General features: G+C 38.4%; 1 long non-coding RNA gene across 1 annotated transcript; it reads left to right on the forward strand.

Moving 5' to 3' along the window:
• The first annotated feature begins 717 nt into the window (after positions 1-717).
• Positions 718-5,135, forward strand: LOC139706428 (uncharacterized). Its single transcript, XR_011707993.1, has 4 exons — positions 718-812; positions 3,091-3,114; positions 4,202-4,241; positions 4,903-5,135. It is a non-coding gene; the product is annotated as an uncharacterized lncRNA (long non-coding RNA).
• The last annotated feature ends 11,362 nt before the right edge of the window (positions 5,136-16,497 follow it).

Consider the following 16,497-nt stretch of genomic DNA (forward strand, 5'->3'; position numbering starts at 1 on the left):
CTTTGTAAACTGCAGATAGAAGGATTTCTCCATACAGGTACTACTTTCTGTGGGTAGAGGCCAGGGTAAATGCTGTAATGGCAGTGCTTCACTCACAGAGTCTGGCCACCAGCGCTTCTCTTGAACAACGCTATCTTCTGGGGTTTCCACAGTCTCAAACTCGTGCAGAGAATTAATTATTTCAGCAGTTTGAAGACATTGAAATCTTCTACAGGAATACTTTCATTCTAATCCTCCACCCCCTTAGATTCACTTCCTGATGTATTTGGCCCTGGGGCAACCATCTAATTTGTCCCAAACTCATGGACCAGAAATTGCCTATTGCCCTTGGGATGAGTGAAGTGTGAGAGGAAAAGCCTAGGTGTCAGAGTCTCCAGCACTCAGGGCCAAGGATAGCAGCAGAGCCACAAGAGGTGTCCATCAGCCCAGGAAGTCCCTGCTGATACCAGACATAAATTGCTTCTGTTCATTTAGAAAAAGCACCAGATGCTGGGGTTTTGTTTTGTCCCTTTGTGGTCAGAGAAAGTGTTCTCTGTGACATGACTCCGCGGGAAGGTGGTGGTCCTGGACATTGGGTGTCATGAGCACAGGAGGTTATCAAAGTCTGTCAGGCTGCACCACGCCTTTTGCCTTCTTGTCCCCACCCTGTTCTGGGCTAGCCTGACTCCAGGGACTGGGAAGCTCTTGGTATTCTGGCCCTGCAGCCTGAGCCTTACATAGAGAAGTCCCATTCAGGCTCTCTCCTAGTGGTCCAGCTTGCTGCCCATAGCCCTCAGCTGTGCTGCTAGCACCTTCTCAGGCTCCTACTTGTAGTGAGTGCTCCACCTAAGGGCATCTGGCACCATGGGGTTGTCTCCATCCTGGGAAGGTCTCTGTGGAGGCTGCAGGCAGTGTCCTGGCTCCCTGCAGACCTTGTCCCTAGAGAGCTAAAGGAAAGTGGAGGCATTCAGTCCTCCACTGAGGAGGGAGGGGCAGGAAGAAAGAAGCAGGGAAAAGGAACAGGTGACCTGCGGAAAGTGTATCAGGATTGTCACACCAGCACAGAAGCTTGGTGGCCTTGTGGAAGCTGTTGTTACAGGGCCTGTGTGGAAGTTCATGCTGACTCCTTTCAACTTCCATATCTGTGCTTTATATCCCCAATTTTATGTTCTGCCTCGGAGCACATGCATCCTGAGACTGGAGCCCTTGGTCACTTGAACTACTATTAAGTGGGCAAGTTTGTGTAACAGGAAAGGTGGGTGGGTATTGGGAGCACATTTTGTTAGAAAAGAGCACACTGCTCAAATGAGATGACTGACTTTGTATCCTTGGCAGTTTAATTTGAGAGTAGGAAATAAAAACTGTCCATTCAGAATGTTTTCTCAGAAAACTATGTGGGTGTGCAACTGATTCCAGGTCTGGTGGGAGTCCTACACAGGTCAATTAATATAGAACTCTTGCCTGACCCTAAATATGTGAAGATAATGAAACTTAATATTGATGGATGAAAACTTACTGAACATGAGAATTACTGCTGGTGGAGCAAATATTTGTTTGCATTAATATTTTAAAAGGATTGGACAAATAATCATTTTTCTTATTCCCAGGACATTGTTTGCTCACAAGTTTGGATAGTTTTATAGAGTTTTTGAGCTCTTTTTTAGAGTTTTTCTGGGGGTATATTGGTTTTGATAGTTAAATTTAAAAATTAACCAACTATTTACAACACTTATTAAAATAATATTGAAAACATTCAAATAGTCCACAAAATTCAGACCCAAAACTAGATTATAAATCAGCTTTTAAAAAGTGCATGTATTAGAAGAGAGCATATTATATATTCATGTATTACATATGAATTGTAAATACATATTAATATATAATGTATATTAATATACTATATTAATATATGCTAACATAATGTATTAATTATATATTAATATATAATATATTATGTATTATATATGTATAATATATAATAATATAAATTTTAAATATATATATATTTTATATATATATATATATATATATATATATATATATATATATATATATATATATATGAATTGTAAATGCTCACTCCAGTTTCAGAAAATAATACTGATTCATAATAATAAATGTTTATTGGGCTTATTTGTTCCAGGGCCCTGGGCATTTTTCAAGAGTTCTCTTAGGGAACACATTATTTTTTTAAGTTGTATTAAAATACACACAGGAGCCTGCAAACCCATTTCTGCATTTATTATCATTAGGCATCCATGAAGCATTTGAAGTGAGCATAAGAAAAATGAAATAAAATTCCAACTAGAGTGGAATATTGCCAGAGAGAGAACGTTGGAATGGACACAGATGAACTGAAAGGCCTTTGCACTTAAAAAAAAAAAATTGTATCCTGGAGGCCATAGTAGAAAGAAAATGATCAAATGATCAATAATTCCCTCTCCAATTGGTTTTTCACAGAAGCTTTGCCTGGCTTTTTTTTTTTTTTAATTTTAAACTTTTTGTTTTATTTCCTATGTTTTTGGTGCATTTTAGTTATATATAACAGCAGGAATTGTTGATACATTTTCATGCTTCCATGTTCATTCTTCTGTATTTTCATTCTATGTTCATTCTTCTCTAAATGAATAACCTGTTTGCCAAGCACCATTTTTCAACAGGCTGTCCTTTCTCCCATGTGTGTTTTTGGTGCCTTTGTCAAAGATGATCAGATGAGTATTCCTAAATGATTTTGTCTATGAGTCTCCTATTCTGTACCATTGGTCCATGTGTCTATTTTCATGGCCGTTATTTTTGAGGAATATGTATTGTGTGTGTGTCACATGAGGATGCAGAAGAGATTGAGGAATGGCAATGGAGAGCACCCTCAGTGCTGCCCATATGCATGCAGTAGTGCATGTTCTAAGGGTACTTCCTAAGGAAGATTGTTTTAGCTATAACAAGACACACTTGGACACCGAGACCTTGTAGTCTCATATGCTACTGTTGATGGCTGGAGCTAAATTGGGGATAAACCTACAATTTGTAGAGGCATAGGTCACCCTCATGTTCTTTAAATAACATGTAAATATATTGTCCTTTGTTTTAAAAATATATGTATATTTTTTTCAGTGGACCCACACTAATTTAACATAGGTAAGTGTTTGGTGCAACATTTCCTTATACATCTACAATGTGCAATGATCAGATGAGAGTAATTGTTTATCTGTCACCTCAGACATTATGCTGACACTTTTTGATATGAGTTTGGTAACAGTTGAAGACATTACCAAGGAGGAAGGTTTACACAGTGTTAAGAATGAACCATATACTGTGGGGTAGGTAGTTAGGATTGAAATGTTTTAATGAAAATTAAAGAGCCCAAATGGCCTCCTTACCTGTATCTATAGGTTCTATAGACCTATGAGAACCTCATATGTTCTTTAAAATAATCAATGCTGAGTTCACATCAGAATGTGAACCAAAAGTTGATAGTCTAGTTGATTTGGTCCTCATAACTTTGTTCGTTTTCAATAATGTATTGTATAATTTTATCCTCATACCACATATCTCTGCTACTTAAAGTACACTTCTGTGGTTATCAATATATATTGACATTAATATTAATATATATTCAAAGCTATTCATGCATCATGATCCCACAAAATCCATACTGATGAGTACTCATTCTCCCTATTCACTAGGAAGCTGAGAAGAGTGAATACCTCATTTAAGTCATACATTTAGTTGATTTACATACAGAAAATATTCAGTGTCATCTTATTTAAAGTCAGTAGTGTAGCAGTTGTTTAAGAGAGGAATGGGTGATAAATACAGAGAAAAGTTGCTATCCAACCTTCTATTCCCATCCTGGTGTCTATGAATAAGTTTGTTTTCACAAGAAAATCAACTCTGTACTTGGCCAGAGACCCTGCTGAACCAATATTCCTATATTTTTTGATCACTACCTTAATATCTTTTGTTTGTGACTGGAAAGGCCTTGCTGCTATTTAGAGCATGGTCTTGCTGGAATTTAGTTCTTAGATCCAGCTAGCGTTAGGTAATCCACTTCAATTTATCCAGAGGGTGAAATTGAAGTTTCTTTAAAAAAAAATTGTTTTAAATCCACAACAACAGTGGAATGCATACAATCCTTATTACACATATAGAGAACAATTTTTCATATCTCTGTATATAAAGTATGTTCACATCAATTTATGTCATTATATATTTACTTTTCTAGAATGTAACGAGTCTGTGATCTTTGCCTGAAGCCACTGGAGGTGAGTTTTATAAAGTTGTACAAAGCACCATTGAGAGGTGCCTAGTTTATCTACCCTCTCACAGAAGGTCTAAATGGGGTGTCAGTAGGGTGGGGTCAGCTTGATGCAGAGAGGAGACAAAGGGTAAGAACTTCTCATCTGCCAGTGTTGCCCCTCCTGACTCCCACAGACACCCCTCCCCCAAGACTTGTTACCTACTTCTCTTATTTAAATTCATAGGAGTTTCTCAGTAGAATCTCTCTTAAATTTACATGTGTTCTTCTCTAGTTTCAAAGGGCTATATTGTCAACCATTATTATGTATTGTACTCTTTTTACTCACCTGATTGGTCATTGGTTGGGAGAGGCTGGACTCTGGGATGATTTGGAAGAATTTCATAAAGAACATTTAGAAATCCTCTGGTTGTCCCTTTTTAGGACCTCTTAATTTGGAAATAAGACATCTAATTGGAGTGCAGGTGTTTTAATTTGTATCTGCCCTCATTATAGGTTTTCAAGTTGTTCTTATCACAGTAATGTGGGCTGTTCTTTGGAAAGGAAACTACTCATTGCAGCACAGTTTAAAAAAAAGATTGGTTTAAATGTGTTCATGTTTTGTTATCTCGTGTTTAAAAATTTCATTTACCTGGACTGTCAACTTACTATTGCTTTTCCCTCTACAGAAAAACAGAACTCTCCAAATGTCTTCCAACAATGACCTGATTTTAAACTCTGATGTCCTCCCTGGGACAAGCTCCAGGGACCAGAAAGGGCCTGTGCTAAGTTTTCACAACATCTGTTATCATGTAAAAGAGAAGAGAGGCTTTCTATTTAACCAAAAAACAACTGAGAAAAAGAAACTATCAGATATCAAGTATGTGCATTTGACTTACAATGAACTTCAGGTTTTAGCTATTACCAATAAACTGCTATGAATATTTGCATTCAAATCTCCAATTAGACATATTGAGCATTTTTCTTTTTTTGCTAAATTAGGACAGAAATGATTGGATCACTTGTTAAGTGTATGTTTAGCTTTGAATGGAACTGAACTAAAATCCATTCATTAAAGTTATTGTATCATGTACAACAGTCTTTGAGAAAATGAACAATTAATGTGCAATTTAGTTTCCCTTATGTATGCCACATGGCAAAAATAGGCCTGGTGGTGTCATTCATTTCTTCCTTCCTTCCTTCCTTCCTTCCTTCCTTCCTTCCTTCCTTCCTTCCTTCCTTCCTTCCTTCCTCTCTCTCTCTCTCTCTCTCTCTCTCTCTCTCTCTCTCTCTTTCTTTCTTTCTTTCATACCAGCATTGAACCTATGGCACTTAACCACTATGCCACATCTCCTACTCAGCCCTTTATTATGATTTATTTACAGACAGTTCTCCCTGTCTTGCTTAGGGCCTTACTAAGTTGCTGAGGCTAACCTTGAACTCATGATCCTCCTGTTACATCCTCCTGGACTGGTGGGATTACAGGCATGTGCCACCGCACTGGCTACTTTATTGCTTTTTGATTATGGGTATATAATTGATCTTTCCAAACTCTAAAACAGAAAGTTTTTCAATTTCACTACTCGAACATGTTTTCTGAAACAGACAAGTTTTAGTTTTGGGTACCTTTGCAGTATATGTCCTTTTTATGTTCTAGAAGTAAAGAGGTTGAAATGATAGTATATTGTGAAAGTACTTTTCTTTTCAAATAGACCTGTTTTAAATGAATGGTCTATTTATAGTTGTTCACAGTTTATAACAATTTACTCATTACTCACTCTAATAAAAACAGGTAGAACATATTTAAATATAAGATCCCTACAATTTAATTGAAGTTACCTAATTTTTAAAATACCTAATAATGGTGATTTTATTTTTATTCTTTTCATCCAACCAGAAAATCAGAATTCAAAGTTCGGTGTTGAAGTGGGATCTAGAGTGGAAGGGAGATGAGTGTTTCTTTAGAACCTATCACTAAGTGGTACCTCTGTAAGGGTCAGGAGAAGCATCGGAGAAAGAGACCACCAAGTGACCACTCATGCAATTGGCAGAAGGGGATTTATTAAACCAGCATGCTGGGGCTCCGTGCCCACTCAAGAAGGGAAAGCAGCCCAGAGCCCTGAGCAGGGGCTGAGCACTGCTTAAGTACACTTTTTGGGGAGGGCAGAGGGCTTTGTATACATCAGAACAAATCATCATGAGGCGCGGGAAAATTGAACAACAACTCCTAAACATGATTTGTTCATTCATTGGTGGGAACAGGTCAGGCTGGAGTGATAGGTCATTTCTAAACGGGGTACACATTCAAACTGATTGGTTTTAGGGCCTAAAGGACTACGTGACCAGTTACACAGAGCCCTAGTTATTGGACAACCAGGGAGTCAGTGGGAATATTTAACTGGGCAATTCCAGTATTGTCCTAACAGCTACAGGGATTTCAGGTTTTGCAGGTAACATAGAAGCCTAACAATACCTAATCCTTTACATTTTAACTCAGACCTTGCAACTTAGAAACTTTACATCACCCAGTCTTTTACCCTTTAACTTATACGCTTTAACTTCAATTTCTTTTACCCTTACATTCCCCACTCCTTTTTCTGACTACTTTTAATCTTAAAATTTTAATCTTAAAATTTTAATCTTAAAATCATGATTATTGAAGGGTTTCACATTTCATGAGTTGTTTTGCATTCCCTGGAATCATTTTCAGCATGGCCTCCATTTTAGATTCCACTCAGTATTAGACCCCGATTTATCTAATTACACCGACTACCTAATTTTAAATCTGGCTTCATCCCCCCCTCTAATTTGGGAACTCCTTACTGCTGTAAGGAAGGGGGGTGAAGAGAATCTTTCCGGCTTCTTCAGGCTGAAAAGGAACGGTGTGGGGCAAGCAGTTTAGAGTCCCCCTTTAATAATCGGGGCTATCGAGTGGTCCATGATAAAAGTCCAATTGAGAAGTATTAGGCTGGAGGGCCATTCGAGGGATAGGTGGTCTATAAGAGAAACAAGAATTTATTAGTTTACTGGAACCATATTGATGCAGCAATAAATGTCACAGCACAGGAATATGCCAATGAGTATAATGGCCAAGACAGAGACTAACAATGTTTTTCACCAGGAAGTACCAAGAACCAGGAGCTAATATATTGTTTCCATGACAAAGTTGCTGAGGACATGGCTTCTATCTGAGCATGTAAATCTTTAAGGATATTTGTCACCTTGCCAGAAATGTCAGGGATATAAACACAACAACTAACATTTAGGTTTACAGATGTCCTTTTCTTTTAAGATATAGTCTAATAATTTAATGTCATCTGATCTTGTAAAATCCTTTTTACTAGTATGACCTATGTCTAATAGAGAAACCTTTAATTCTATTACTTAGGGCTGGATGACCATACTAGCAAACACCAAGCCTACCTGTGTAGGTTAGGAATAAAGGCCTTAACCTTAAGCTAAAACTACTCTGGCAGTTCCTTTTAATAGTTATCAGGCATTCCTGTCTGAGAATCTCTTTTGTAGCCTCCAGTTTACTTATTTTTGGAAGTTACATTTAATTATTATTATCATTTAAAATGTCCAGGAACAACTGTGCTTTGGCTTTAACTGTCTTTGCTAAGTGTTTAAGATGAAGCAGGTCAAACTGACTTTTGTTCTTATCTATTGTCAACAGTCAGCTGAGTTTCCCTGGGAGTCCTCGGGGAACTTCATAGCACCTTCTCAGTTCTGCTAGTGCCATTTACCTTAGGATGGGTCCAGGCCTTTCTTGACCATGTGGCTTCCCTCGGAAGCATCAGGGATGTCTCCCCTTTTCTGATGATCCTCCTCTTCACAGCAAATGCACCGATTGGCCTCCTGTCCTCCACTGGTCTCATTAATCTCCCTGATCGGGAAGTTATGTGGCCTAGAGTTGCAGAGACCTTTGGAGAAGTCCCCTATTCCCTGATTCAGACTGACTCAGAGGGCAAGAGCCAAATTTTTAATTTTAAAACTTAATCTTAAAAATCCAGCAAATAAGTTAGCAGCCTTCTATTAAGAGCACTGGGCTTTAATGTCTATCTCTCTATCCTGTAGGTGATAATTCCTTATCTTATGTTGACCCAGGTTGTGTTCTTAAAGCAATATCTCTTTAAAACATTAACAGGAAATCCTTAAACCATCTATAAGCAAACTACAAAACAAAACTAACTAGGGTAAAAACATATTTAGCTTACATAATAGCTACCTTGAATTCTGGCAGGGTTATACATCATAATTCCCTATTTGAGATCCTAGTAATCTTGGCAAAAACCTACTTTTGGACACAACTTTAACTGTACTGAAATCTGGCTTACTTCTTTCATAGCCACTTTCACATGTAGTGAGATGGGACAGAGCCTTATCTCAAGTAAGGCAGGGCTCTTTATAAATCTCAAGTACTATAGTTCTGAAGCTGATCATTTTACAAAGTTTACATAAATTGTTGTTCAAGTTTACATGAACATTAGCTAACACAACATAATATCACACCTAAAACATGAATTAAAGGCAGAAAGCTTTTAACCTTTTGTAGAAAAGTAGCAAAGTACTTTGGTGTTTTAAAATTGTATCTCAGTGTGAAAAGTAACATGGAACTGTACATATCTTATTGATAACAAGTCCAGTTGTAGAACACAAATGATATGAACAAATCTCCAACATGTTTTTTTCTTCTAAGTCTAAAATTACCATACAACTTTAGAACACCAGGCTTGATATAATGTTCTTTTGAAGCTTTTACCTTACAGACTTGTATACCTGGAAGACATGAACACATTAACAGCACTATAATTAACCTTGCAAAAAGCTGTGTGTTTATATAGAACTAAGGGGGAGATGGTAGGGCTTAGATAAGTGGCAGGCAACCCGTTTATTGGTAAGTTTTTCCAGATAGGCGCCATGTTGGCGTTACCAGCACCTGAAGAAAATCAGAGCGAATAAAAACAGAATGAAGATAAAGATTAAAGCAAAGGTCAATTTTTGGCAGAAGTTCCATGCTGGGGGACTGACAGAAAAGAGACCAAGGGCCATAAGGAAGGTTAGAAGGACATAAAGACTCATGAATCCAGGGTGGCAGATTATGAGATTCTCCGAACTTGTTGTCTCCCACTGTCTGATGTCCGTTGCATTCCATCGTGCCTGGTAGTGAGCTTCAGCACTGAGTGAACTGTTCTCTTGAAGATGCTGGGGGTTCATCGGTCGTCAGAGGCTGGTAGTGACTAAGCAGAAGCTGGTTGAAAGTCTAATTAGAAACTTTCTGCAATTGGTTTTGGAAGAATATTATGCAGAGTAAGAGAGCACAAGAAAAGTACTGAAAAATAATAGTTGTTGTTTAACCATAGTTATATAATTTTTAATTTTTTTTAAGATTACTTGCTCAAAAACGTACACACATAACCAACTTACACAAACCTTCTTTATCACTTTCTTAAACCCTTTTAATTACTTAATCACATAGACTCTCTTATCCAGAAACACATTTTCCCTCTATTAAATCCATATCTAGAACCTTTTAGTTTTTCTTTTCCATCTGTTAACCTCCTTCTGTTCACACTTTAAAACAATATCTGTAAATTTCTGAATTTAGGCTGATTATTTCATAGACATCAACATTTTATTAGGGTCTTTTTGAACACCTAGAAAAACTTATAAGCTTAATTTAAGACCTCTTTATTTTTATCTGTTTACCCAATTTAAATCGAACCATTTGAATCACGGGAATTAAAGATATTTGGATCCATTTTTAAATTTTTTTATGAGCGCTCCTCATCTGTCAATTGTCATATCACTGCAGGATACATGGACATAAACACATACAGACATACCGACATACAACACATAACACACGTGTAACACCCTTGTAGCTTTTTCAGGTGAAATCTCCATTGCAACGTTTCAAAACTCCACAGTTGATCAGAAAAACATTAACCTAGGTCTATAGGACCAAAATCATGAGCTCAAAAAAAATACAGAATCTAAGAAAAAGCAAGAGTCCTAAAAAAAAAGATGACTGGCCAGTAATTAATAAATACCATCTAATTTACTTTTTGGTTGGGGTCTAGTTTGAGTTCAGGTAAAAAAACACTTTAACTCTTTTTTTTTTCCCTTGGGCCTGAAATCTCTCTCCTGCTGAGTTCCCCAAGCTTCTTCTATTTGCATATCAGCTTAAGTCCTGGCTGAGGTCTGGAAGGAACTGGGAAAACTGGAATTCTGAGCAGAAACCTCATGCCTAAGGCATTTTAGCTATAAGTCATAATTTCTAGGTTTAAGATGTAATTCTCAAAATTTTATATCTTTATATCTCTTTACATTAGAAACACTTGCCCATGCAAAACTGAAAATAGGATCTTTTTCTGATAATATAAAGGCCACCATCAGAGGAAATTCCCTCAGGATCATTAAGCTGCTTCCTATGTTCTGAAGTTCCTAAAGTAGTATTAAGTTTTATCATGTATATCCAAAATCAAGCCTTAAAAATTTCCAAGACTGTTGCTAATTAATGTCATTTCAATAAGCCAGACCAACGTTTTAATTTAGCACCTTTTTTTTTTTTTTCCTGAATCTTACACACTGAGGGGAACAGATATCATATCATAATTTATTATCTTTGCCCAAGTTAATGCACTGGAATACCTAGTGAAATTTTCTCAGGCTACCCAGTTCAAAATTGAAACTTTCTAATTTTTTTATCCTAAGTATTTAAGTTTTCTAGCATGAACTATCTGAAATCAAACTAAACAATTGCTTAAACCCAACTTTTAACTGCAAGATAGTACAATGCTTTAGAAACCCATTCAGATACCAAATTGTTACAATAAAAAAAATCATCTTTTAGATGCACATTTGGCCAAGATCATCCCCAAGAAACAATCTATAACATCAACACATTACTGCATTTATTGTCCCATTAGTTAAGCAAACAGAGGTGGGGTAATCCCTAAAGTGCAGGTAAGGAAGGAGGAAAATCCCCAAAGCAAAATGGCTTTGGCAGCTGCTGGGAGCCCCTTAGTTCCACCTTTTACTTATAGGATTAGTTCCTCTGGCTTGGTCTGACCCCAGGCACTAGGCATTTCTCACATCTCCTAACTTTTCAGTAGTCAGCTTCCCAAAAAGTTCATCTTCTGCTTGCAGTTGTTTCGAGTTTGAGAAAAGTTTAAGCAAGATATCAAAGTTTTTAGACCCCAGGCATTTCCCTCTGCAGTAGGCGTGCTCAAGCCAACTATGGGAAGAAAAGAAAACACTGCTTCCCTAATCTCGCTTAACAAAGGGGGGTAAAGTTTATCAAAGTTCTTTAAAACACAGCTAAGAGATTTGTAAAAGGTGAGAACAGAAAAGCTGGCGGTTCTATTTACTTTTGGTCCCTCACAGGAGAAGCATTAGGTTAAAATTTAGCTAAAGTTACTTCCACACATCTAAGGCCATTTGGAATTTGGGACTCTGCATCGGTCCGAAGTAAAACATTGCCATCACACTTAACAGAGACACAGACAAAAAGACACACAAAGATCATCATGCAGCTCCCGTTCATTCACAACCCCAAGATCTACAATCTTGTGACTCAGGGAGAATGGAGGGAAAAGGGGGAGGAGCAGAAGGATTGAGTGATAGGATCTTGGGGGAAGGGGTCGGAGTGGAGGCAGGGACCAGGAAAGGCTTCAGGGACAGAGGCGTGGAATGGCTTTGTCCCATACTGGGAGTTACTCAGGCAGAGACAGGGACAATACAAACGTGACACAGAGACAAGGACAAACAGTAAATGGTTAACACAAGTTTACAGGCAAAGATTAAAGACAGACTGTGAATCCAATCTGAGAGAAAGAATTGCTGGCGAAACCAAATGGGTTGGCAGCAGAGTACAAATGAGGGCACTCTTGTCCCTCTACCACCTGGGGGCACTTTTGCCCCCCCCCCCCCCGAATCCTCCAAGGCATCCCTTACGAGGAGTGGCCTGTGGATTAGGACACGTCTGTCACCACTGCCAGGGAGAATTTACACTCTCTGCTGACGGCCATGCTGCCAAACCAACAAAACCAATCCAAGCCAAAAACCAAACCTGAACCAAAAAGCTCTGAGAACTTACACTCTCCACCGAGCCAAAAACCAAAAAGCTCTAAGCGATCGCAAAGGAAAAACAAGAAGGAGAAGAAGGAGGAGAAGAAAAGGAAGAAGAAGAAGAGGCACCTTACTTACCCCCTAAAGGATTCCTTTGGAGTCTCTTTGTCCAGCGATGCACATTTCCCGGCCAACGCACCAAATGTAAGGGTCAGGTGAAGCGTCGGAGAAAGAGACCACCAAGTGACCACTCATGCAATTGGCAGAAGGGGATTTATTAAACCAGCATGCTGGGGCTCTGTGCCCACTCAAGAAGGGAAAGCAGCCCAGAGCCCCGAGCAGGGGCTGAGCACTGCTTAAGTACACTTTTTAGGGAGGGCAGAGGGCTTTGTATACATCAGAACAAATCATCATGAGGCGCGGGAAAATTGAACAACAACTCCTAAACATGATTAGTTCATTCATTGGTGGGAACAGGTCAGGCTGGAGTGATAGGTCATTTCTAAACGGGGTACACATTCAAACTGATTGGTTTTAGGGCCTAAAGGACTACGTGACCAGTTACACAGAGCCCTAGTTATTGGACAACCAGGGAGTCAGTGGGAATATTTAACTGGGCAATTCCAGTATTGTCCTAACAGCTACAGGGATTTCAGGTTTTGCAGGTAACATAGAAACCTAAAAATACCTAATCCTTTACATTTTAACTCAGACCTTGCAGCTTAGAAACTTTACAACACCCGGTCTTTTACCCTTTAACTTTTACGCTTTAACTTCAATTTCTTTTACCCTTACACCTCCACAAGTTCACAGAGTCTGGGCATTAGGAATGTCAGTGTTTTTCTGATATTTTGTGAGCCTCTTTTTCCTTTTGATGGTGTCACAATGTAATTTGGCTTTGCTCAGATACTAGGACCTATGAGTTCTGTTTGTGTAATAAGGGAAATAATCATTCCTAGAAAAAGCCAGCACCTTCTCCTGGTTCTCCAAGGCTGGAGAGTGGTTATAAAAGAATTTTTTGACTCAGTGTGGCTGAAGATCTATACAGAATTTGGTGTTTGTTGTATTTCCTTGATATTTTTCAAGCAACTCTCTACTTTTCCATTAATGCTAGCCAATTCCCATTAGAAATCAAAAAAGTGACAAGATAGCACAGGCGGAAGAGAAATAGCAAGGAACTGAGGGCTCCTGGGCTGAGGCCAGAGCTTCTGTGTGGATTGGAATTCTGTCCATGCAACAAAACCTAATGCCTTGCCTACTTCTTCTCTCTCTTCTGTTGGTTAAGAAATCCTGACTAGGAGAATAAGGAAAGGAATGGTGGATGGAAGCTTTGATTTTTTGCTACATGATTAGATAGATTTGACTTATGAAAAGCTGACAAGTCTTTTGTGAAATACACAATAATTAAGAAGTTGTTGTTCTTACATATTTTGTGATGAAAGAGGTAGAAAGTACCATGCTTTGAATATGAGCAGGTTGAATATATATATAATGCATACATTGCATAGGGGTTCATTTACCTCGCTTATCCTTTCCAGCTAATCAACTAGGGATTCAATACACTAAAGTGGAGATTCACTTATTAAAAAATACGGGTTTCTAGTAGGTGTCTGATGTTGTACAAGATGCTGATGACAGAGATAAATCCTCTTTTAGTCTGATGGATGAATCAGAAAACTAGAGCATTTTTCCTCATTCTTGTGGTTATTGACAGAAGTAAGTATTCAAAGACAGAACAAAAGCTCCTCACCCTGCATTGAGGGCCAGGTGCACGGAGATTGAATTTGTGATAAGTGTGTGTATTGGGGGGGAGGTTGACCATGCCCCAAGAATGACATTTAGATCCTTTGCCCATAAAGAGAACAAGACCAAAGATTGTACCATTATCTACTAAAGTGCAATAGAACCAATATAAATCCTTCAGGTGACTTTCATCTTTTGTACTCAGTACTTGAGATTCAGTGTGCAGTGGGTAATAGGGAAAGGAAGGAGGGAGAAGTGGTTACAGTAAGACACAGACTGGTCATGAAGATTTTACAGTATGAAAAAAGAGGGCCTCTGCAGACACATGCTATAAAGTGGAAAATGAAGGGGGAATGGCTTGTGAGGGGTCAGAGAATGGTGGAGAGAGGGTGGGGAAACCAGGAAATAGTGGACCATAGTTGATGGACATAACTGTCTTGGTGGAATGAAAGTAGCTCTAGACTCTACTTAAACCAATGAGCAAGACTCTGTCAAATCACAGTGTTCGTGAAAATAGAAAATAAGTCACCAGCTATAGGGGGCTGATCCCTGGGCTAGAATGTGAATTCCAGGGCACTAGGAATTTGTTTTTCCATTTGTTTATCTACTTGATTTGTTCTCATCTATGTCCCATCTCCTAGAAGAGTATGTTGTACACACATAGTAGACACGTCATAATTGTATTGCCTGGTGAATTGTGGAGCAGTCACTGCTCCACATAGGAATGGTTGGAATTGTAATTCTACAGTACTGCTGTTTTCTGTAACACTGGGGTTTAGTGTCAGAGAAAGCCAAATAGCAGGATCTGTGAAATTCTTTGCCTTAACATTCACAGTTTGTTCCTGGTTGAATCATTCAGAATGGCTTGATCATTCCTTGAGAAAGTATGTTAAAACTTGGGAAGTTTTTCAAGTAATGAAGACTTAGGGAATAAGGTTTTCCTGGTCATCTTAGAAGCACTTGCTAGGTAGATATTAATAAGAGAGATGTATTAAGAACTGTAGAGAAATGAGCTTTGAGAATTTACCCAGACATTTTGCATTTGGGGGATGGCTAATGATTGAACTCAAGATTTCATGAATGCTAAACACCCATACTAGCACTGACCTATACCCCCAGATCTACCCAGTCATTTGTGTGTCTTTACACTGGAGGAAGAAGGATATCAAATGAATTAAGAGTTTTCTGAGTCACAGCTGGCTCTTGCTTTACCAGACTCTCATTATACTAGTCCAGTGATTTAGAGTTTCTTCAGTCAATGAACAAAGTGAAAGGTACATTTCACCCCATCCATTAGCAACCCTAGTTTCATTGTGATAGATAAGGTGCTACAGGCCAAGAAAGGTGAGATCATTCTGGATGTGAGTGCTGTGGGGCAGTTGTGTGGGGACTTTCATATTTTATAACAGCTGTACACTCATAGGGTATCAGTATGTGAGGACACATAGCTGTTGGCTTTGATCCTACACTTGGAATAGATACTGATTCCACAGTAGAACACATCTTGATGTACCTAGCAATTCTAAAGAGAGACTGGCATAGATACCAGAGTTCTGAATGTATGAAGCCAGACTGCTGTGTGCACTCCTGTGCCCCTGCAGTATCCCTGCCCTTAGTTCTCTTCCTCCATTTCATTCTTCTTAGTAGTTTCACCTCTTATATTTAGGACAGCATTGAGCCTATTTGACTTATTGGGCCTTAGCACAGTCAATAGTGCCATAATTACCCCTTCTACACTATCTGATTTTTCACTGCCCTCAGGCATACACTTGATTTGATTGAATCATAGTTGCATCCATTTTCTGAGAGAAAATGGTTTCTTATATTCTGGAGTGCTTTATTCCACTCTTGAATTTCTACTGAAGACATACTAATTTTTGTTCTGATGAGATTCTGAAAGTGAGAACACTGCTGCTTATAAGTCTCCAAATCAGTGGTTCATTCATTGTGTCTGACTTGACTGAGAAGCAGGTGAGGGGATTTGAAGAGGCTGATCATCAAACATTATTCAGAAGTTGTTTTAAGAGGGGTAAGAGTAATACAGATAATTGACAAAAATTTACTATTCATTTTGTGATCTGTGAACACAAATGGAAATATGTCATTTTCCAAACAGCATTAATGGTTTCAAGATATTTTGGGAATGTGAGGGATTTTTTCTTAATTCCTGACTATTGGATGATATCCTATGTATGCTAGACTTCTATTAAGAATGACTTATTTTCTTTAAGTTTCGGTGCTTGTTATCTGTCTGGAATTTCATCAACTAAACATATTCAATGCAGCCCCTAAAACTATAGAACACTATAAAAACTAAAATACTAAATCAATATATTTTTATGTTTACAGTGGGATCATGAAACCTGGCCTTAATGCTATCATGGGACCCTCAGGTGGTGACAAAACTTTGTGAGTACAATAGAAAGTATAATTCAAAGCCTTTTGGTGCTTTTTCAATGTTCTTTGAA

This window comes from Marmota flaviventris, chromosome 7, assembly GCF_047511675.1.
Source record: "Marmota flaviventris isolate mMarFla1 chromosome 7, mMarFla1.hap1, whole genome shotgun sequence".
In the NCBI taxonomy this organism is placed as follows: Eukaryota; Metazoa; Chordata; class Mammalia; order Rodentia; family Sciuridae; genus Marmota; species Marmota flaviventris.